We start from the raw sequence: 24,153 nt of genomic DNA on the forward strand, positions 1-24,153 counted from the left end.
CTATGAGTGAAAAATTGGAAGCAACCTCAATATCCAGCAATAAGGGAATTGTTAGATAAGTGACCAGAGTCGTTTGTGAGACATCATACAGCTAATAAAACTGTCAAGTATGCAACTTTCCTACTAAAACAGAGGATTCAGGACACAAAGGTGAATCTGTATTATGATTTTAATCTTATGAACAAGGCATATATGAAAAAGAAGTGTGTCCATGATGTGATTTTATGAGATTATGGACCGTCTGCTTTCTTTTCATTTTCCAAGCTTCCCATGACACGATGTAGGGACATGAGAGCTGGTGGCCCGGTTTTTATTCTGGCTGCAGTTTTTATGACTGTAGCCAAATCTTGCAACCTCTCCCTGCCTCCTATTTATCAGCTGGGAGGATCAAACAAAATGTTCCAGCACATAGCAAATACCGTGTTAGATATTTGCAAGTTTTATTGAAACTATTCAAGGACAGAACAATGTTAATTATTTTCTTCCTCCGGTGCATCCCATAAAAAACACCTGCTCCAGTAATTTCGTCTTGAGGTTCCTTGACTAAAAGAAGAAGAACATTTCTAGAAGATAAGCACAAGGTGGGAAATATGAGCTGACAAGATTTCACTCAAGAAGCCGGGTGACCTCTTTTTCAAAGAAATTATCTTCTTGAAACCAGAAAACATTTGCAAAAGAGCCCTGACACATGAAAGGTATGGAAGGGAGATGACAAGAGGGTGACTGTGTGGCAAAGAACAGGAAATTGGTCTCCATTTTCTTTAAGAGACAAGTCGAGTGGGGTTCCACTGTCAGAAAGTCCTCTGTGCCCCAGGTCCCCAGGGCCGAGGCCACACCATTCCTCACGATGGTGAAACAGCCTGCATCATTCCTTTCTGTGAATTTCACCATCTTGATGGGGTGGTGGGGATTGGGGTGGGGGGGGAACCTCCATTCCTGGAGCAGAGAGCAAATATTTTCACAATGAGTGCAAACAGTTTTATTGCAATTTCGACTATTAAGTCAGAGGACAGCGCTCCCAAGCACCTTAATTTGGCAACTGTCCAAAAGGTTCCAGGGGCTACCAGGTCCTATGGGAGGTCTGTCTTTTGCGGTGCTGGTGATTTCTGTTTGGACAGCATGCAGTATTCCTGGTCCACGTGTCTCCAGCTGCCAGGTCTTTTCATGGACGAACAGAGGTTCTGCTGTGATGACTTCCCATGTCACTTCACATGGGGTCAGAAGGAGTTCTCTCCCCAGATGTGCAGTTTCCTGCACTGGGCCCTGAACCGCCACCCTCTTCAGGGTCAGGAGTTGTTCTTATCTTGGCTGGGAATTAATACCAAGCTGGGCCCAGACACCACTCTCTGAGGCCCTGGGCTGTCTCTGTGAGATGCGGGACCTCTTTGTCTTGCAGTTCATTTCCTGTTTACCTAATGGTTTTGCAGGGAAAAAGGCAAACCTCTGTGAGAAAATCCTGACAGAACCTGGCTTCCTACTGCCTATCCACGCTCCTTGAAGTTTCCATTAAGGTAATCCTCAAAACAGCTCAGAGAACAAATGCGCCCCTCCCGTTTGCAGACAAAGAACAGGTATGAAGAGCTCAGTGAAGTGACAGCTTAGCAAGGTTGTAGGCAGGATCTTCAACTTCTATCAACTCTCAACCCAAGACACTTCGCAGAACCCAGGAGGTCAATCAAACCAAAATTAGGAATCAATTCAAGACCGCCCTTGGAATTCAGGGGGCAGAAAGGACTCACCGAGTGGCTGCCATGGGTCATCAGAGGGGACGTGGGCCCGTGGGAGGGCCTGGCCAGGGAGGGGCTTGGAAAAGGCTGAAGGTGCAAGAAGGTGTGTTCCTTGTGTTTGTGAGCCTGGCAGGGAGTGGGAGCCGGTCTCTTTTCTCAAAATCAGTTGTTCTGGTGGCCGGTCCCTCTGGACGGAGCTTGTGACTCCTTTAGGGGTGAGGTCGTGGGATGAGCAGTCACAGCCCTGTGGGGAAACATCGCCGGCAGCTGCAACCCCAGAAGCATCCATGTCAGAGTCCTAAGGCTGATGGCAAACCAACCAAGAGTGGGGTCTCCAGAAAACACCTGGTCGGAGAAGAGGCAGCACCAAATGTGCCTGCAAGGGTTTGGGGAGCTCAGGCCAGAAGGGGCTGCCCCCAGCAGGAAGAAGGCAGCCCAGAGCAGGGGCCCAGGCCTCTAGGGGCTGGTGACATTTCTCTGGGACACAATTCCCACCTTTGGGAACCCAGTTCTCTATAAAATTCCTCGAACACCTGAACTCTGAGTCGTTGGTGAAAAGCAAAACCCAAGAACATCTGGCCAGGTTCTCAAGGAGGCGGGTCTGCCATGGCGGCCTTGGGACACTTTGTGGAGCAACTGTGATCTGTGACAGTGCTGAGCTGGGCAGTGAAAATGTGGTCGTGAAGTTCAGAAAGGAAGTCCCAAAGCCATGTGGTGGAGGAGTAGGGGGACTGGGTCGCCCCAGAATAGCCATAGCCAGTAAGGATGGGGGTGAAGACAGGGTCCTGGAGGAAAAGGGGAGATGAAAGAAACACAGCCCTGGGGACTTGCCTCAAAGGGGACAGCCTTCTGCAGGAGGAGGCTGCTGGCTGCAACTGAGACTTAAGTGGAGAAGTGGTTTATTTTATTTTATTTTATTTTATTTTTGTCTTTTTGCCTTTTTCTAGGGCCGCTCCCACAGCATATGGAGGTTCCCAGGCTAGGGGTCTAATCAGAGCAGCAGCCACTGGCCTATGCAAGAGCCACAGCAACACGGGATCCGAGCCGCATCTGCGACCTACACCACAGCTCATGGCAACGCCGGATCCTCAACCCACTGAGCAAGGCCAGGGATGGAACCCACAACCTCATGGTTCCTAGTCAGATTTGTTAACCACTGATCCACCACGGGAACTCCAGAAGTGGTTTAAAAATAGGCATCACAGTGTGTTCCCCTGTGGGTCTGCGTTGATGCTTTGTGGGGGAGGGGAGAAAGGCTACGCTGGTAACAAGTCGAGTCACAGAAATCTGAAGTATCTTAAATTCACGTTTCCTGAGCTGTTAGGCACCACACTGCCTGCTGAATGGTTTTTCAAGAACATTTTTTAATTGAGATAAAAGTGTCACAATGTAAAATTAACCATATTAAGGTGGACAATTCATTAGCACTTGTTACATTCATGATGTTGTGCCACCATCACACTCTATTTCTGGAACCCCTTGGTCATCCCGCTGAAAGCAGCCTAGACAGGATAAGCAGGTGCCCCCCACCCCCCACCCCAGAGCTCAAATCTGCTCTCCAGCTCTATTCTAGACTTCTGAGAAATGCACTAATATGCTTTGTTGCCTTTTGTGACTGGCTTCTTTCAATTAGAATGTTTTTTTTTTTTTGGCTTCTTTCAATTAGAATGTTTTTAACAAACTTCATGTTGTGATGTGTCAGAACGTTAGTCTTTCTCATGGTGGAGTAATATTCCACCTCAGGCAACGACACTGGTTCATCCATCATCTGCTGGTGAACTTGTCTCCCCCTTTCTGCATGCCACCACCAGTAGGTATAATCTGTTGGGTATTTCTTTCTCGCGCTCTCTCGCTCTCTCTCTCTCTCTCTCTCTCTTTTTTTTTTTTTTTGGCCATGCTCATGGAAATTCCTGGGCCAGGGATCAAACCTGAGCCACAACAGCAAAAACATCGGATCCCTACCTGCTCAGCCACCAGAGAACTCCTAAGTTGGGTATCTTGCTCAAATCACTTGTTTTCAGAAACTGCGGGCAGCCCCATTTTCCCCATGTGGCAGTCAAGCGAACCGGCCACAGGTGCACAGCTGGCCACTGCTGGATGCAGATTCTGACTCCAGAGCCTGTGGTCTCAGCCCCCATCCTCACACCCATTGGGCTTGCCCAGGACTCTAGCGGCAGGATAGGAAAGTTCTCAGCCTCAGGATGTGGACGCTTTGATGTGCAGTGCCCTTGGGGGCTAGGACTTTGCCGCACCCCACCACTTAGAATGCGACTGTGCTACCGCCCAGCCCCCTAACCTAGGAAAGACCCTGGGTCTGGAGGGAAGTGGGGACCTCTGGGCCTTGTGAAGTGCCTTCCTGAGGAGGTGGGTCGGGGCAGCGGAGCCTCCTGGAAGATTCGACCAGGAGGCCGGGGCTGCAACCTGCTCGAAATTACATTTACAGAAACTTAAAATGAACAAGGAGGGGTCCTGAAACAATTAAGGATGTGCTACTGGAACAATTAAAATCTGGGCTCAGCACAGAGTAGTGTGCCCTGGAGGGCAGAGGGCATTCTGGAAGCCTCTTCCAAGCACCACAACCCCCGGGTGGCTGGGCACATCCCACAGGGCAGCCAGAGGTCAGGGCAGTAGGGCCTGCAGGTATCTCACTGCATTTTACTGTCATCTCAGCACTTTTCTGCACTGAATCATTCAAGAGCATTCCTCTTCTGGTAGATAGAAGTTCTGGGGAGACTGCTTGCGGGATCCTTGCTTTGCTGGGCGGTGATGGAGAAGGAAAGAGGGGTGAGTGTAAGGAAGCTTGCCAGCAGCATGGCTATTTTTAAGGCTAATGGTTCTGAGTCTTCCTAAGACGCTCAACAGATCCCTTTCAATAGCTTTCAAAAGGAATTAATATGGCTAAAGAGCCAAGGAAAGAAACTCAGAAGGGGGCGTGCAGGCTGGTCAACACCTTGCAGCCTCCACTCCTGGAGGCACCAGGTCCTTGCTGCAGTTTGCAAACTAACCAGCCACCTCGAGGAAGTTGCTGATTTTACCAGAGCTCGAACTTTCCTTGGTTCCCGTGGGGGTAGACCATTCCTGGAACCATTAGCATTCCTTTCCCTTGCTGACAGCCCCTTCTGATGCCTGACTTCCAAAAGAGCACTTCTTCCCAGTTTATTATATGGGTTTAAAAATTGCTCTGTGGAGTTCCCTGGTGGCTCAGCAGCTTGAGGATCCCGTGTGATCAACTGCTGTGGCGTGGTTTCAATCCCTGGCCGGGGAACTTCCACATGCCCCAGGCACTGCCAAAAATAAAAGTAAAAATGGTTCTGTGAGGCCCTAATGAAATCATGTGAAATGGCTTTAGCCCACACTAAGCCCTCTTTTCTCTGAACTCCTTAAAACACAAATAATCTGTGCCACACAATTTAGCACCTACTGTTCTCTTACTTTGTTCCCTGCCTGTCTCATGTGCATGCATGTGTGTGTGTGTGTGTGTGTGTGTGTGTGTGTATGGCTTCTCTCCCCCATCCCCTGATCTAACCTGTAATATTACATACTATCTGAGAGAGAAAAACAGTAGTTTATGATTTTCCCAGATTTTCCTCTTTTCCACACACCACATCCCTAACATGGTACCAGCTGCAGGTTAAGACAAATTTTGATTATTAGGTAGTCGGACACCAATTTAGTTTTAGGAGTTGAAAAAAATGTGGCGAAATTCAGAGACAGTTCATAGATGATTCTTTGTTTCCTGTATTCAGTGAAGGGCTGGAAAGAGGCAGCAATCGAGAAAAACCACGTGTTTGACAAAACTGGTGATTTTAGGACAGAGACCCACCCCTTGGGTTATAGTTGCGAACAATTGTTATGACTTTCACAGTGTTCACACAGGCAATCAATCACACGCCTTTGGGTCATTTTAAAAGATTTAAGGCATAAAAACTTGGAGACAGGATCATTTTAAGCAAAGACTAAGGGAATCAGTTCCAATTCTGTTGCTGGCTCTATACAGATTCCTTCTATGACTGTTGTCTCAGGTTTTCTGAGCATCCTGGGGAGTGAGTGGCAGGCCGGAAATGGGAGGTGGAGGTGTGCTTTTTTTTTTTTTTTTTGGTTATGATTTATTACAGTGTATTTCTTAAATTCGCCAATGTTATTTTATTTTTTATTGAAGTATAGTTGATTTACAATGTTGTTTTAGTTTCAGTTGTACAGCAAAATGGTTCAGTTATACATATATACTTATATATTCTTTTTCAGATTCTTTTCCCTTATAGGTTATTATAAAATACTGAGTATAGTTCCCTTTGCTATACAGTAATTCCTTGTTGGTTATCTATTTTATATACAGTAGAGTGTATATGTTAATCCCAACCTCCTAATTTATCCCACCCCCGCTTTCCTCTTTGGTAACCATAAGTTTCTTTTCTATTTCAGTGAGTATGTTTTTGTTCTGCGAATAAGTTCATTTGTATCCTTTTTTTAGATTTCACATGTAGTGATATCATATGATGTTTGTCTTTCTCTAAGACAAGAGAGATCTAGGTCTGCTCAGGTTACTATAAATGTCATTATTTCATTCCTTTTTATGGCTGAGTAGTATTCCATTGTATATATGTACCATATCTCTTTATCAGTTCCTCTGTCAGTGGACATTTAGGTTGCGTCCATGTCTTGGTTATTGTAACTGGTGCTGCAATGAATATTGGGGTGAGTGTATATTTTCAAATTATGGTTTTCTTCTGATATGTGTCCAGGAGTGGGATTGCAAGATCATATGGTAGCTCTATTTTTAGTTTTTTTAAGGAAACTCCGTACTGTTCCCCATAGTGGTCGTACCAATTTATAGTCCCACCAACAGTGAAGGAGGTTTCCCTTTTCTCCACACCCTCTCCAGCGTTTATTATTTGTAGCCTTTTGGTGCTGGCCATTTTGGCTTGTGTATGGTGGTACATCATAGTAGTTTTGATTTGCTTTTCACTAATAATTAGTGATATTAACCATCTTTTCATGTGCCTGATGCCATCTGTATGTCTTCTTTGGAGAAATGTCTATTTAGATCTTCTACCCATTTTTTTGATTAGGTTGTTCGAGCTGTATGAGCTGTTTGTATATTTTGGAGATTAATCCCTTGTCGATCACTTCGTTTGCAAATATTTTCTCTAATTCTCTGAGTTGTCCTTTAGTTTTGTTTATGGTTTCCTTTGCTGTGTAAAAGCTTTTAAGTTTAATTAGGTCCCATTTGTTTATTTTTGTTTTTATTTCCATTACCCTAGGAGATGGATCCAAGAAGATATTGCTGTGATTGATGGCAGAGGGTCCTGCCTATTTTCCGCTAGGAGTTTTATGGTATCTGCTAATGTCCATGAGGTGGGATCAGGCCAGGAAGCCGCAGAGGCCCCCAAAGCCTACTGTCCTCTTCCCAGGCCAAGTGGGTTTCAAACCATCCCAGCAGCATGACCCCTTGAGATGCTGGAATGCCTCTGCTCTTCCACAGACTCTATCTTCAAGCCCAAGAATTCTCCTTAGACGTAAGCCTTATCCGGGCCAGCAAAGGACCCTACAGCTTTCCTCCAGTCCGGGGTTTCCAGGGGCAGCTCCTTATCTTAATAGGGAAGGATTTGTGTGTGAGAAAGCCTCTGAGGAAAAAAAGGGGGCTCTTTGAGTAAATTCAGTGTTCCCAGAGAGGGTTCTGTTGTGATCCTTATCTGTGAAACTCTATCTCAGTGGGGGAGGGGTTGTTCCCACAAGTTCCGCTAGTCCCAGGGATCCTCCAGGCAGAAAGCCCTTCATAAGATCAGCCCAGACTCCTGAGAGTGTCACGGTCTCCTGGAACGGGTTTGAAAGTTTGGCTGGATTTTAGAGTTGGACAGGTTCATATTTTTGGCATAATTTTCACAGAGAAAACACTTTGTTTAGATTTGGGAGGTTTTTGTTTTTTGGGGGGGTTTTTGTTTGTTTTTTGGTTTGGGGTTTCAGAGTGTTTTGTTTTGTTTTGTTTGATAGTTCCCTAAAAGCAGCCCAAGCTTTAGGAAGAAAAGAACTGGTTCTGGATTTTTGGAGAGACTTTTCTTGGGCAGGGAGATGTTTTCGTGATGGTACTATTCATTATTCATTAAGTCTCTACGTGCACAAGATGCTTGCGCTGCAAATGAAGATTTTTAAAAATACTATACAAGCATTTATTTCAGGCTCCAAAAGGACAGTCATCCCCTTACTGAATAGTCTGAGTATGTGTCCTCAGCAGGTCCCCCAAAATGAGATAATGATGAGCCAGTTCATATTGTAGTTGGCACTTACAGTCACAATGTGATTTTTTTTTTTCCTTTGGGTACAAACATAGGTAGTTGTCTTGTAATGAAGATTCCCTTTAGACCTTTAATCATGGAGAATCCCGTTATGTGACCAAGTTTTTTAGAAGCTGTTTTAGAACTTCAGAGGTTTAATTTTGTGTGTGTGTGTCTTTTTGTATTTTCTAGGGCTGCACCCACGGCATATGGAGGTTCCCAGGCGAGGGGTCTAATCGGAGCTGTAGCCGCCGGCCTACACCAGAGCCACAACAACTCCAGATCTGAGCCACTTCTGTGACCTATACCACAGCTCACAGCAATGCGGGATCCTTAACCTACTGAGCGAGGCCAGGGATCGAACCCTCAACCTCATGGTTCCTAGTCGGATTCATTAACCACTGAGCCACAATGGGAACTCCAAGGGTTTAATTTTATGTATTAACTTGGCTAGGCTATCATGCCCAGTTTTTTGGCCAAATGCTAGTCTAGATGTTGCTGGGAAGGTGTTTTTTTAGGTGTGATTAACATTAAATGAAGAGAATTTTAAGCAAAGCCGATCACCCTCCATAGTGTGGGTGGGCTTTGTCTAATCAGTTGAAGAGCTGCAGAGCACAGACAGAGGTGCTGTGCTCTGACTGCAATATTGAAACCCTTCCTGAGTTTCCAACCTGCTGTTCTGTGGGATTCAAACTCAGGACTGCAGTATTAACTGGTCTCCAGCCTGCCAGCCTACACAGAATGCAAAACCTTTGGCCCCCACCACCTTGTGAGTCAATTCCTTAAATCCCTCTCTCTCCCCCCCCCCCACCCTGATCTCTCTCTTCCTTTCTCTCTCTCTCTCTCCCTGACCAATACAAACATCATATGGTCAGATTCTCTTAAATAATAGCATTTAGGTTAAAATAAGTAAAAAATCCTCCTTCCCAAATAGCTTTAGTTTAGTTAAAAGAAATACATAAAATGTCTTGATGGTTAAAAAAAGAGGCCTGTGTTACTCAATACTTATAAGATTGGTGCATGTACAACTTTTTTTTAATGGACAATTTTAAGAAAAGTAGTTTGCAAAATAAAATAGAGAAACTAGAGATAACCAAATGTTACTTTAAACAGCTATCCCCAAATTCATTCAAACCTGTGTATGGATATATAGACAGTGTAAATGGTCAAATATTAATAGTTAACTTTCATGAACAGAACCCTTCCCCCCAAAAAAACCCAGACCCAAAATATGTGATTCAATGAATAAAGAAAATACAGTATTTGCTAAAACTGAAAGCTCACAGCTTCACTTAAAACAATTTATTTTGTGAACAAGTGACATTTTTGATGAGCCTCGGTATCACATTGGAATGATTCTGTAGGAGAAGACTGGCTACAGAGCCAAACAGAAGCATCTCAGATTCTCAGCTTAGAAGGATGAGCCAGAGCAGGTCGACTAACTCCAAGTGAAGCTCAAGTAAGTATAATTGATGGAAATAGCCTTCAGGTCTATATATAACCTTTCCCAGGGTGGCCTCTCTGTGACAGGACGAGAAAAGCATGTGCCCTGGATTAGCTGGGATGCAAACGCCAGCCAGGTAAGTACACTTCCTAGCAGAAGCAAGGACGTGGGTGCTCCCCTAGGGGCTGCATAAAGTGAATCTTCATTTTCCACAGAAATAAAGTTAAATCTGTTTCTGAGACTTCTCAGATTGAAAAGCAGAAGTCGAATTTTCAATATAAGCCAATGTGGAAAAATGAGATCATACTTTAAAGTTACATGGTTTGTAAAGTTCACAGAGCACTTCCCCACCTCACTTTTATTTTGACCCTTACAGTAACCTCCAATGGTAGGGAAATCAGGCATTTCCATCAGCTCAAAAGAACAGAAAAGTGAGGCTCCGAAAATAAAGACAGACTCAGACAGGGGCTACAGCCCTTCTCGGCAGAGAAGGCTTTGTTTCTTCTTTTTTCTTTTTAGGCCCTCACCTTTGGCATATGGAAGTTCCCAGACTAGGGATTGAATCAGAGCTGCAGCTGCTGGCCTACACCACAGCCATAGCATCATGGGATCTGAGTCATATACACAACCTACACCACAGCTCACGGTAACGCCAGATCCTTAACCCACTGAGTAAGGCCAGGGATCGAACCTGCATCCTCGTGGAGACTATGTCAGGTTCTTAACCTCCTGAGCCAAAAAGGAGCCTCCCCATAGCAGTTTTGCAACATGTAGAGTTGTGTCACATGGTGGCAAAAGGTGATTTGACAGTGTTTTTATTTTTCTGGCTAGAAGGTGGCCTTTGAAATCAGAGGAAAACACACAAAAATGAGAAAATCTGCATACTCAAATGTCACAGGTGGAGGACACTGACCATATTTTAAGTAAACTGCTACTTCAAGGAGGAATCAAAATATTTCTGTGGAATAACAGAGGCGTGTTTGGGGAGCACTGACTGCATCCGCATGCAGGACCCCCACCTCTTCCTTAGCCACCAGCCCCCTGGCCTTTGCCAAAGCTGCACTGAAAATGCAGCTCTTGTTGCTAAGTGGTGGCCCTAAGCCTCCTTAGGTGGATGAATGTTGAGATGGCCTCTTCCTACACCTACAGCTGCTGGGTGTACATTGGGCTCAGTCTTTCAGGCCTGAGAACTATCATTGCCAGAAAGTCGCCCTGATTGGAGCTGACATTACCAAAATATGTTACCAATAAAAACCAAGAGGGAGTTCCTGCTGTGGCACCAGGGTTAAGGATACAGCATTGTCTCTGCAGCAGCTAAAGTTCGATCCCCACTGGGTTAAGTATCTGGCATTTTTGCAGCTATGATACAGCTTGCAGTTGTGACTCAGACTCAATCCATATGCTGTGGGTGCGGCCAAAAAAAAAGAACCTTGGGGAAAAAAAAGACTCATTAGCTTAACCAAAAACTCTCCAAATAGACACAATATGTACCTGACAAATGGAAGAGAAAGGAGGAGGCTAATTACAGTTTCTTAAAGAAGCATAGCACAGCCGTGGGAACAGGAGACCAGTCGGTCCATCATCCTGATTGTCAGAGAGAACTCCCACAATCTCAGCAGAGACTCCCGGGTCTCTATGGACCGACGATCATTAGCAAGCAAGCAGATTTTGTAAAGAAATTAGGTAACCTTAGAAAATGCAGAGATTCTACGAAGACATGCAAAACCATAGCCTAGCACCCTGTTAGGGAAAAAAAAAAAAAAAAAGACCCAGGATGTTATCAAATTGCTTTTAGAATAAACACACGTGAAAAAACCTCCTAACAAAATGATTTGCATCTTTTTCTGCAGCATTGAATCCGCCTCTAAGTTATATCCATGTATATATACTGCAAGTTTCACATTCTGGTTTTCTGTATTTTCAACTTGCATGAATAAATACAAAATTAAGATAATCTCTGATTCTGGCATCAAAGAGCACCTCCATCCTCTTTCTGAAGTTTATGTTTCAGCATCAGAACCAGTATCTACATTTTTTGCTTTTTTCCCTATCACCTAAAGCCAGAATGGGGGCAGAAGCTGGGGTGTGAGTCCGAGGCCCATCACAGAGCAGCACAGGGCCTCCCAGGGGCATGGTCTTAGTGCCATGATCTCAGGCAAAGGGAGCTGGGCCCTAATCCTCAGAGCCACTGACTTTTGGCAAATAAGAGGTCCTGTCCATGACCAACCCACAGGGTGACATCTGGGACCCCCCTCCCATGAGTTCACTGGCTTCTTAGAGATGTTCTTTCCCATGTACAATATCCCCCCATGTCAACAACCAGCCCTTGAGAAGCCACTAAGGGGCAGTGTCTGTAATCCATTAATAGCGTTCTAAATTTTTTTTCTTTTCTCTTTCTTTCTTTCTTTCTTTCTTTTCTTCTTTGCTTTCTTAGTTATTCTTCTTTCGTATTCTTTCTTTCCTTTCTTTCCTTATCATTTCTTTCCTTCTTTTCTTTTCTCTTTCCTTTCTGTACTTCTTTTCTTTCTTTCTTTCTTTTTTTGCTTCTTTTGTTGGTCTTTGCCTTTTATACAAAGAGGGCTGTACCCATGGCATATGGAGGTTCCCAGGCTAGGGGTAGAATTAGATCTACAGCTGTCAGCCTACACCACAGCTCATGGCAATGCTGGATCCTTAACCCACTGAGCAAGGCCAGGGATTGAACCCACATCCTCATGGGTACTGGTCGGGTTTGTTAACTACTGAGCCAGAATGGGAACTCCTAGAATTTTTTTCTTTATTTATTTTATTTTATTTTATTTTATTTTATTTTATTTTATATTTTATTTTATGTTATGTTAGAGCCAGACCCATGGCATATGGAATTTCACAGGCTAGGGAATTCTAGGCTGAGATTCATGGATGAATGTCACCAACACAAAATCAAAAGAAGGGAGCTTGAGTGCATCCATACCCACCTCCCCACAAGCCTGTACAAAAGTCTGCAGTTTCCCCTGACTTCTGCTGACCCACCTGCCCCTGTGTCTTTCCTAAATGTCACTGCACTATTTTGCACGCATCCCTAGGGAATTTCACAATTCGTCAAGTCTGCTGGACCTCTTTGCTCTCCACCTTGGTGCCCCTTCATCCTGCTTATGGAGGTACACAAGCTTTTATTCAGAGTAACTGGGTGGCAGAGGTGAAGCCCTGGTGATCTCTCCCCCCTGAGAGCCGCCCAATGATGATGGCTATGACCTCTCCCCATCATCTCAACATCTTAGGTTTTTACTTTAAGATCTTAAGCTTTTTAGAAACTACCTTGTGCTTATTTTATTAAAAAAATTTACTCGTAGTTGATTTACAATCTTCTGTCCATTTCTGCTGTATAGATAAGTGACCCAATCATATATATATGTGTATATATATATATATTTATATATATATATACACATTCTTTTTCTCATATTCTATCACATTCTAACAGACTTGAGGTTGCCAAGGGGGAGGGAGTGGGATGGACAGGGAGTTTGGGGTTAATAGTTGCAAACTATCACATTTAGAATGGATAAGCAGTGATGTCCTGCTGTATGACACAGGGAACTATATCTTATTTTAAATTTGTACCCTATTCGTATCATGGGACAGGGTTTTTTTGTTTTGTTTGTTTTGCTTTTGTTTTTGCTTTTTAGGGCCGCACGAGCATCATATGGAGGTTCCCAGGCTAGGGGTTGAATCGGAGCTGTAGCTGCCAGCCTACACCACAGCTCACAGCAACGCTGGATCCTTAAACCACTGAGTGAGGTGAGAGATCAAACCCACATCCTAATGCATCCTAGTCAGGCTTGTTACCGCCGAGCCACTGTGGTAACTCCAAGAGTTTTAATGTTGGCGTTTCCCCCGTTTCTTGGATGGAACGACTGAGGAAATGTGGAAAAATCTAAACTGGGATTAAAGTTGGAAACCTTGGATGGCAAGGTTCTGTCCTGTTCCTCCCCTTTGTGTGTGAGGCTTTCCTGACAGAAAGGGCTCCCACCTCCAGGTGAAGGGACCTCTCTCTACCATCTCTGGTGTTGTGACACGTACATCCCACTTAGACACCACCTACCCACCACGGGACACTGGAGCCCAAACTCCCACGGGACACCCTGCATTCTTGTCAAGATGCCACATCAATCACTGTCCTCAGACGGGAGTGAGTTTAACTGGAAGGAGATGGCAGGAGTGGCTGAAGATGGATGTCATCAGAGTACAGTTGTTCCCAGAAAAAGGCTGTCTAGGGAAACTCCACTTAGAGGGTGAGAATTTCAGAGCAAATAGTGGGGGAAAAAAAAAGAGTTTAGTGGGTTTCTTTACTTGTTTTTTTTTTTTGTTTGTTTTGGCCACATTCTCAACACATGAAATTTCCCAGTCCATAGGATGGAATTCGAGCCACAGCTACGATCTACCCTATAGCTGTGGCAACACTTGATCCTTAACCCACTGTGCTGGGCCAGGGATTGAACCCGAGCCTCTGCTGTGACCTGAGCTGCTGCAGTCGGATTCTTAACCCACTGTACCACAGCGGAGACTCCCAGATTTCTTATTTTGAAAACAAATGAAATAAAATTCATTTTAATTTATTTTATACAAAAATCAAGTCCTAATTACAGTTATCCAATAATCCTTAAATTCAACAACAAATGCTTCTCGAGTCATTGTCTTTCTGACACAGTTATCCCAATAAGATTATATGATCTCATCACAGGATCAGACATCTTTCAACATCCAATGCCATCTCACTAAAAGTCATTTTTGCAGAACAATGACAGGGCTGCCTCATTTTCCCCAATGACATCTTTCATTATTGGGTGTGTACATGCTGGTCTTTTTATGCTACTGTGCTGTAATGCCTTCTCTGTAATTGCTGGTTTTAACTAGGGGTGTGCAGTGGCTGTGGGAGCATCTGGAGCACTCTCTTATGTCACTTCCATCGACTTATGAAATCACAAATTGCCTATGAGATCCACAATCTTATTTGACACCATCCAGGTGGATCTGCGCCCCACCCTTCATGCAGAAGGCTGCCTATTCTCCCGGAAAGCACACCTGGGGTACAGCCCTGCCCCTGTCCCCATCCAGAAGTTTCTGAAGGGCCACCCCTGGTCCAGATCCACCTGGCATAAGCAGAGGCCCCAGGTGCACCTGCGGTTCCGTCCAGGTCCTCCCTCCTAGATAGGGCTCTGCACAGGAGCCCAGCCCATAGCCTCCAAGCACACAAAGCTTTTCTTGGCATCTTTTCTCAGGGAAAGTGCATTTATCTCAAATGATACCTGTAGCCACCATTTCCTCTAATTTGATCTTACAGCCATTCTATGTCCCAGGCAAAGACGTCATTCCTCTCAGAATGCTGAGCCTAAAGGGAAAAAAACCTCAGGTGCTGTCTAATAGGCACATCCTGCAGCCCAGCCACACCCAGGTCCCACCACTCATGCTATAGACTGAATTATGTCTCCCTGGCCTCCGGTAGATATATTGGAGCCCTACCTCTAACGTGCGATGGATTTGGAAGTGGGGGCCCCTGGGAGGTGATAAGTCAGGAGGATGGGGCCCTATGATGGGATTAGTGCCTTGTGAGAACAGGAGGGGACCAGAGCTTGCTTTCCCTGCCATGTGAGGACACAGCCAGAAAGTGGCCTTCTGTGAACCAGGAAATGGGCTCCTGCCAGACACCCAATCTGCCAGTATCTTTTCTTGGTCGTCCATCCTCTAGGGTATGAGAAGCAAATGTCTTTTTTTAGGCTCCCAGGCTGTGGCACTCTACATGGCACAGTTGCCCGAGGTGACTCAGGCAACTTTTGCTCTATGGCCCAAAGCCAGCAACAAGGACTGGACACAGCTGATGCTGGTGGGGACCACAAACAAGACCAACCCCTCAGGCAGATATGGCAAGTCTCCTCCTTCCCATGTTGCAAAGGGGTTTATTAATGGCATCACGATCTGCTGACCTGGACATCTTTTCACAAGTCAAGTTGAGGAGAACCATTCTCAATGACAAATTAAAAGGGACTTATGTCCCTCACTCTAATTCCTTATTTTTTTTTTTTTTAAGGGCTGCACCCACAGCAGATGGAGGTTCCCAGGATAGGTGTCTAATGGGAGCTGTAGTCACCAGCCTATGCCACAGCAATGCCAGATCGGAGCCACATCTACAACCAACACCAGGTGGCAATGCCAGATTCTTAACCCGCTGAGCTAGGCTAGGGATCGAACCCTCAACCTCATGGTTCCTAGTTGGATTCGTTTCCGCTGCGCCATGACGGGAATTAACACTAATTCTTCTTAGCAGTTGCTTTTGTGCCATCATCTGCCACCTGACTGGGCTTAGCCCCACAAGGATGGCAGGAAAGGAGCATGGGCGATCCCACTGGCTGGAGGCCAACTGCAGCAACCCACAGTGTTTGACCTCACAGAGGGATGGGAAGGGAACAGGGTACAGAAAAGCGAAACAATTGGGAAAAAGCCCAGGAGGAAGTGTGTCCCTCAGAATCCCTTTCTCTCTCTCTCTTTTTTTTTCAATGAGCCTCATTAGTGCAAACTACATATTATAAAATGTTAATGGTCTACACCCCAGTGAGCTCTTAAGCCAAAACCAACAGAAACCTGTCAGCGTGTGGACATAAAGCTCTCTCCAGTATTCCTGTTCGCTGACTTGCCACAAACCTAAAATGCTGCGTCATTTCTGAAGAAGACTGGATATACCCTGGAGGGTGGGCTGCAGCATATGCCTGCAGGAGAGACGCAGAAGGGTCCCAGGGCGTGGGAGAGACCTGCGGCTTTCCAGCTGAGAAGGTGCCACCTCTCTGACACAGAGCATTCCAGAAGGTAGTTTGGATTCAGGCATCTACTTTCCAAGTTGCCCACTCACTTCCATGATTGAAAGAGATGGCCACTCACAGGCAGTGCCACTGAAGTCTCTCTCGTCTCAGCTGACGTGGAAGGAGGAGTGCTTCCTCTGGGTGTGAAGTCTATACTCTCACACCCCACCAAGCTTTGGATCTTTCCAGGGCGGTGTTCTTTCAGAAACCCATCACCCGTGGAGGGGAGTGACAGATTTCTCATCCTGACATCTTCACAGAGACACACATTCTAAGGAGCCCTCCTAGCCCTTTGGACAGCCCCCTTCCCTGCCTGCTTGGGTGGGTCTGACACAAATTAGAACTATATTTGGGTGTTTTCTTCTCAGTTCCTGCCCTCCCCCACATAGCTTCTTTTATACAAATACCAGCATCTCACTGTTACTCCCAGCTGGAATCACCCTCTGATTTCCGCAGTGCCTGCGTCCAGTATATGTCTGCTTCCTGTTCCTGCGGCCATACGCAAGTCCCTCACTCTGCCGGGCATTTTTTTTTTTCCCAGGACTTTGGAATGAATCCTTATAGAGGATCCATTTTAAACCACAAGGCTGATTGCACAGTAAGAGCCAGCATCTGGAACAGCAAATGACCGGACAGCATGGCAAAATAGAAAATATGAAACATTATCTTTTTCCTGAGTTAAAAAATATTTTAAAATAATAAAGCCAATCTGATAAAACATCAAGAAAACCTTTACTACCTTGAAAAGCTAGGAAGAAGAGCTCACTCATTTTAGGGAATATTCCAATTTTTATTTTTTTGCCTGAGTTGCACTTGTTCCAATTTTAGAACATCATTACCTTTGCAAAAATGGATTTTGCTTTACAAGCATTCTCACACGTTTGCCCTTCTGTAGGTACTAATGTCACGTTCAGCCGAAGGAAAACAACAAGCCATAAATCAGTGTATCAACGAGCAAAGTAATTCCAGGGCACACAGGAAGCATTCTCATTCCTCACTTCCTCAGGTGCAATTGCAAGATGGACAAGATTTTGCAGTCTTCTCAGCTCCACCCATCTGAGCGCCGCCTGCTCTTGTGGAATAGTTATCAAATTGCTCTAGCAGCTAAGGGGTAAAAGGAAATCTTAACCCGGGCCGTGACACCCCCCAAGGATGTATTTCACCTCCTGATGGCACTGCGGGAAAGTGGGCTGCCACATGCAAATGACCTGAGCAGATCCACCTTCCGATTGGCCGAGGGGCCTCCCGCCCACTACCTGAAACTTGAGTCTGGGCCGTGAATACACACAGGTCAAATTCAAGGAAAAAACCGTCTCAGAAATGCTCCCTGCAACAAGCAATTTCCCCCAAGAAAGGGATTCTGTAGGACAGTTTGGGACACACATACATTGCATATGAACATCATTTGTTAAGTCAAATGATAAAATATTAAATAAATCTTTTTTAGCTCCCAAATACTAAAAGTCTGTGTATTCTGCAATCACAATGAATCAGCAAGTTGTTTTTTCAAGACTTCAAGTTAGTGAAATTGCCCTATCATTTAAACTAAAGCATAGCTTTGGTTTCCTAACGTGGCCAAGGCTTTAGAAAATGTAGACGGCAACATTCCAGCTCTCGGAAAGCTGATGCTTTCCTGACAACTAACATCAAGATTTGAGAGCAAGGTGAGAAGCCCGTGCAGAGATGCAGCTCTGAGTAGCAGAAGGTATCAATTCGGCAGGCTGGGCACCTGCTGGGCTCCTGACGCCCTGGGATCCTGTTAGGAAGTTGCTCATAAATGATCTGACCCACTCCCCACAGGAACCCTGACAAATAAGTAAGATGGTGTCCATTTTACAGATGCAGAAACAGAGGCTCAGAAAGGCTAAGTAATTTGCCCAATATAACAGAGCTAGGAAGAAAGCACAGGAGGAATTCGAGCCAAGTTTCCTTAATTTCAGCTATTACAACAGTCTTCTTTAAAATATTAAGCAAAATAAATAAATAAATAAAATGTTAAGCAACTACATATTAGTGACAAATTGCTTTTTCATTATTGATGAGAAAAAAAAACCTGCCATTATTACTTTCACCTTTGAGAACAAATTAAGAACCAGAGACACAAATACTTTCTCATTTTATCCTCCCTGAATACCATATGGCCAGGAACTTCTGAAAATGAGAGGGCTCCTTCCCCATGTAGTGGGGTCCCCTTCATGATGCAGTTCACAGAGCATTCTGCCATGCATTTCCACAGTGATTGTTGTAAGAGTCCTTTCAAGTTGTACACAGCAGGTATGAGTCATTTTTCTCATTTTGCAAATGAGGAAACTAAGGTCTAGATGAGTTAAACGGTTCATCTAAGATCAGGGGGCAGAAATCTGAACCTAGATGGCTGTGTTTGAAATCCCGCCATCTCTGAAGAAAGTTAAACCTTAAGGAGCTAACACCCAATGTCTTCCCGGTTCCATCCATTCCCAGGTCTACTCATAACTTCACAGTTCCTGAGGACCTTTGGAAGATATTCTGGGGAAAATTCTCATCTGATGCTCTAGTTACACAAATGAAATAGTTTTACACAGTCATTTTCTTTTGAAAGAGAAACATTTATATTATTGATGGACTTAGGGCATGAAGACCCGACAGTTAGCAGAAAGAAGGTCCCTTCCAACCGGCAGCACAGTGTCTGAGGTGTCCTGACCTGTGGTCCATGCATGGGATCCTCACTTATCCATAAATAACCTTTTACTGCAAAGCAAGTGGGTCGAGATAATGAATGGTCAGCCACAGGGCTAATGCCAGTGTATTCATTCAAGTCCACGAGTGCCGGTATTCCCGGGCTCACATGCAGTTGAGGCCCCATTGCTCCTGCTTGCACCTTACCTGGTCCAGGCATCTGGGGATGCTGGCACACACCTGTCTGGTTACTAGGCAGCACTGCCAGCCTCTCCTCATGGGACAGAATCTGAACCACATCGCCCCACAGAGCCTAGTTCAGGGATGAGGGATGATGTGTCCATGTGGCAGGTGGGAGCTGGAGTCCAGACAGGATGGTGGGAACGGGTGCATCCAACAGGAGAATGGCCAGTCCATAGTTCTTGGGCAGAGCAGGGAGAGCCACAGGAGATGTGGAGGTGACACTGTCTGAGTCTGCTCAAGTGGCTATGACAAACACCACGGACTGGGCGACCTGGATGGCAGACATTCATTCCTCATGGTTCTGGAGGCTGAAGGTCCAACATCAAGGTGTCAGCTGATAGCTTTCTGATGAGGCCTCTTCTCTCTGCTGCAGGCACCACCTTCACCCTGTGTCCTCACCTGGGCTCTCTCCAGTGGAGAGTCTCCTCCCCTTCTCATATGTACACTAATCTGACCAGATCGGATCCCACCCTTATGACCTCATTTTCCTTAATTACTTCCTTAAAGGCCCCACCTCCAAATACAGCCACGCTAGGGCTTGCATTGAATCTGTAGACAAATTTAGGCAGTATTTTCATTTTAACATTGTCTTCCTATCCATGGACAATTTATTAGGTCTTCTTGAATTTTTTTCAACAATGTTTTATAGTTTTCGGTGTACAAGTCTTGTGCTTCTACTATTAAATCTATCCCTAAGTATTTCCTGTTGATGCTATTATAAGTGAAATTATTTTTAATTTCATTTTCAGGTTATATTTTCTTGTATATATAAATACTATCAATTTTTTATATTAACCTTAGTCCCATAATCTTGCTAAACTCATTTAATAGTTCTAATAGCTTTTTAGTGGTGTAACAAACTTTTAAGTAGTTGTCTTTTCCTATACAATTTTTTTATAGTATAAATAAAATGAATAAAAGTTTGCCCAGCTCATTTTTAAGAAGAGTGTATCATCTTGATGACAAAATCAGATAAAGGTAATATGAGAAATGACTATACAGTTTCAAAAATCCTAAATAAAATATTAGGCAACAGATTCCAACATTATATTTAAATAATCATAAATCATAACCATGAAGAGCTTATTCCAGGAGAGTAAGGACAGTTGAGTCTTGGGAAAGTAATGAATGCTTTTCATAAGTAAAAACACCATCAATCTCCTAGAAGAGAACATAAACACAATATTCTTTGACATCAACCTTACAAATGTTTACTCAGGTCACTGTCCCAAGGCAAGAGAAATAAAAGCAGAAATAAACCAATGAGACCTAATCAAACTGACAAGTTTTGCACAGCAAAGCAAACCATTTAAAAAAAAAAAAAAAAAAGGAGAACCTATGGAATGGGAGAAAATAGTTTCAAATGATGCAACTGATGAGGGCTTAATCTGTAAAACAGACAAACAACTTACACAACTCAACAGCAAAAAAAGCCAACAACCCAATGGAAAAATGGGCAAAAGACCTGAATAGACACATCTCCAAAAGAAATATACAGATAGCCAACAAGCACATGAAAAAATACTCAATGTCATTGATTATTAGAGAAATGCAAATCAAAATTACCATGAGGTACCACCTCACACCAGTCAGAATGGCCAATATTAATAAGTCCACAAATAACAAATGCTGGAGAGGGTATGGAGAAAAGAGAATCCTCCTGCACTGTTGGGGGGAATGTAAATTGGTACAACCACTATGGAAAACAGAATGGGGTACCTTAGTAAATTAAATATAGAACTACCATATGACCCAGCAATCCCACTCTTGGGCATATAACTGGACAAAACTTTCCCTGAAAATGACACCTGTACCCATATGTTCATTGCAGCAATATTTACAATAGCCAAGACATGGAAACAACCTAAATGTCCACTGATAGATGAATGGATTAAGAAGATGTGGTGTATATACACAATAGAATACTACTCAGCTATAAAAAAGAACAAAACAATGCCATTTCAGAGCAACATGGATGGAACTAGAGACTCTCATACTGAGTGAAGTAAGTCAGAAAGAGAAAGACAAATACCATATGATATCACTTATATCTGGAATCTAATATATGGCACAAATGAACCTTTTCCTAAAAGAAAATCATGGACTTAGAGAACAGACTTGTGGTTGCCAAAGGGGAGGGGGTGGGATGGACTGGGAATTTAGGGTTAATAGATGCAAACTATTGACTTTGGAATGAATAAGCAATGAGATCCTGCTGTATATCACTGGGAACTATACCTAGTCACTTATAATGGAGCATGATAGTGTGAGAAAAGAATGCATATATGTATGTATAACTGGGTCACTTTGCTGTACAGTAGAAAATTGACAGAACACTGTAAACAAGCTATGACGGAAAAAATAAAAGTAATTTAAAAAAATAAAAATAAACCAATGGGGAGAAAAAAAAAAGAAAAGCAATGAATGTTTTTCTCCCTCTACCTGATTGAAAGAGAAAACATGCACAACTATCTCGCCAAGTCAATGATACAAGTTATGATGTAAAAATATAACATGTCTCAGCAAACTAGATCATAGGAGATTCTCTTAACCTGGCAAAGATTCCATATCAAAAACCTGAAGAAAATATACATTAAAAACTTTAGGAGTTCCCCACTGTGTCTCAGCAGTAACAACCCGACTAGGATCCATGAGGATGTGGGATCGATCCCTGCCTTGCTCAGTGGGTTAAGGATCCAGCATTGCTGTGAGCCATGGTGTAGGTCACAGACGGGGCTCAGATTCCGAATTGCTATGGCTGTGGTGTAACTTGGCAGCTATTGCTCCAATTCGACCCTTAGCCTGGGAAATGCCATATGTCGGGGGTGTGGCCTAAAAAGCCAAAAAATGAAAACAAAACAAACAAAAAAAACCTTTAGATGTGTTCTTTTTAAGTTGGGGTGGAAAATAAGGGTATCTACTATTGTGTTTACATTTTAACTAAGTAATAACCGCCCTGGCCAATGGTAAAATGAAATAAATCATAAAGTATAAGGGGAAGGAAAACAATAAGACATCATTATTTGCATTTGCAATGATCAGCTGTGTAAAAATTCAAATGTATTAGATATTAGAAAAAGCCAAAAGTTTTTTATATTTAGGCTGTTAAACATAAGACAATTCTAAAACAAAAAATAGCATTTCTTTATACTGGCAGTGCTCAACTAAAAGATAAAATTAAAAAATAAAATTTATGGAGTTCCCTTCGTGGCTCATCAGTTAATGAACCTGACTAGGATCCATGAGGATGCGGGTTCAATCCCTGGCCTCACTTAGTGGGTTTAGGATCCAGCATTGCCGTGAGCTGTGGTGTAGGCCGGCAGCTGTAGCTCCAATTAAACCCCTAGCCTGGAAACTTTCATATGCCTTGAGTGTGGCCCTAAAAAAAAGAAAAGCAAAATAAAATGAAATAAAATTTGTAATGAGAACAAAACTTTAAAAAATATAGGCATTGTACCCCTTGCACCCAGATCTTGTTTTCTAAATCACATTCTCCAATAAAAGGAACAAGAACTTCTTGGAGAAACATCTGGTTCCTGTGCTGGGGCAGAGAGAGTACAAGGTGAGCTGGAACATTCAGTGGTGTCAAGAAGTGAGGACGTTCTCGAAGAATAATGAGGCCTATCCAGAGGATGCAGGAGCAACCAAATAAATGCTGCTGGTAATGAGTTGTCACTCATATAACAAAACTGGTGTGTACTGTTCATGCTGATATAAAGAATAATTAAATAAACAAATCAAAGGGGAAGAATGCATGGCTTTTCCTTATAGTGGAAACCAAAGGAATAAATACAGAAAGAATGATGAATATCTAAAAGCCTCATTTTGCAAACACCCCAGTAATAATTGTTGCAGGTTAAATTTCACCAATGGGGGGTCCTCCTATGGCACAGCAAGTTACGGATCCGGCATTGTCACTGCAGTGGCTCAGGTTGCTGTGGTGGCTTGGGTTCAATCCCTGGCCCAAGACCTTCCACATGCCGCTGGTGTGGCCAAAAAAACCGAAAAATAAAATAAGATAAAAAATAACCACTGGATGCTAAAATTAGTGGCTGAAAGTGTGGTGAGAAATAAGATATTTGCATAGACTCAAGGTAACTCTCCATGATATTCTCATTAATGAAAAAGAGAAAAGCAATAACTTTACAGTGAGGAAACCTGTCAGACACAACCTCAACCAAGTAACTAAAAGTAAGGAAAGCTGTCAAAATTACATACTCCTTGATATGAAGCCCCGAAAATGGTACAAACTCACTTATATATAAGCTCTCCAGGTTTGACAAATGAAAACACACAATGCCCAAGCTAAGTTTAAAATTCAGATAAAAAAAACAAAAGATTTTTTAGTATGTTTATGTAATCACATTTATTATCTGGGTGTTCTGTATTTTTTATCTGTCCACCATAGTTATGTAGTATTTTTGCATTTCATCACGAAGAAACATCATACAAACCCAAATAGAGAGACATTCCACCAAGTAATTCGAGTTATTCCAGTGGTGTTAGGTTTACAAAAGGCAAAGAAATACTAAGAAAGTGTCCCAGACCAGAGGGGACAAGCAGGCATGCTGATTGAATGCAGTTGTATGGTCCAGACTGGATCTTAGGCCAGAAAAAGGATGTGAGCAGGACAGTAGGTAAAGTTTAAAGCACATCTGTAGACTAGTCAACAGTGTTACTTCTTGCTTTTGGTCATTGTACAGTCTGTATAAATTATTCACATTTGGGGAAGCCAGGTGAAGTCTATGTGGTGATTATTTTGGTACAATTTTTGCAATTTTTTTGTGGTAAGTTGGAAATTATTTCAAGAAATAATAGAAAGCAAACTTATGGTTACCAGAGGGGAAAGCTGGGGAGGGATAAATTAGGAGGTTGGGATTAACATATATAAGAGTTAACTATATAACACAGGGAACTACACTCAATATCTTGTAATAACCTACATTGGAAAAGAATCTTTAAAAAGAATAGATAGATAT

Source organism: Phacochoerus africanus, chromosome 2, assembly GCF_016906955.1.
Source record: "Phacochoerus africanus isolate WHEZ1 chromosome 2, ROS_Pafr_v1, whole genome shotgun sequence".
Taxonomy (NCBI): domain Eukaryota; kingdom Metazoa; phylum Chordata; class Mammalia; order Artiodactyla; family Suidae; genus Phacochoerus; species Phacochoerus africanus.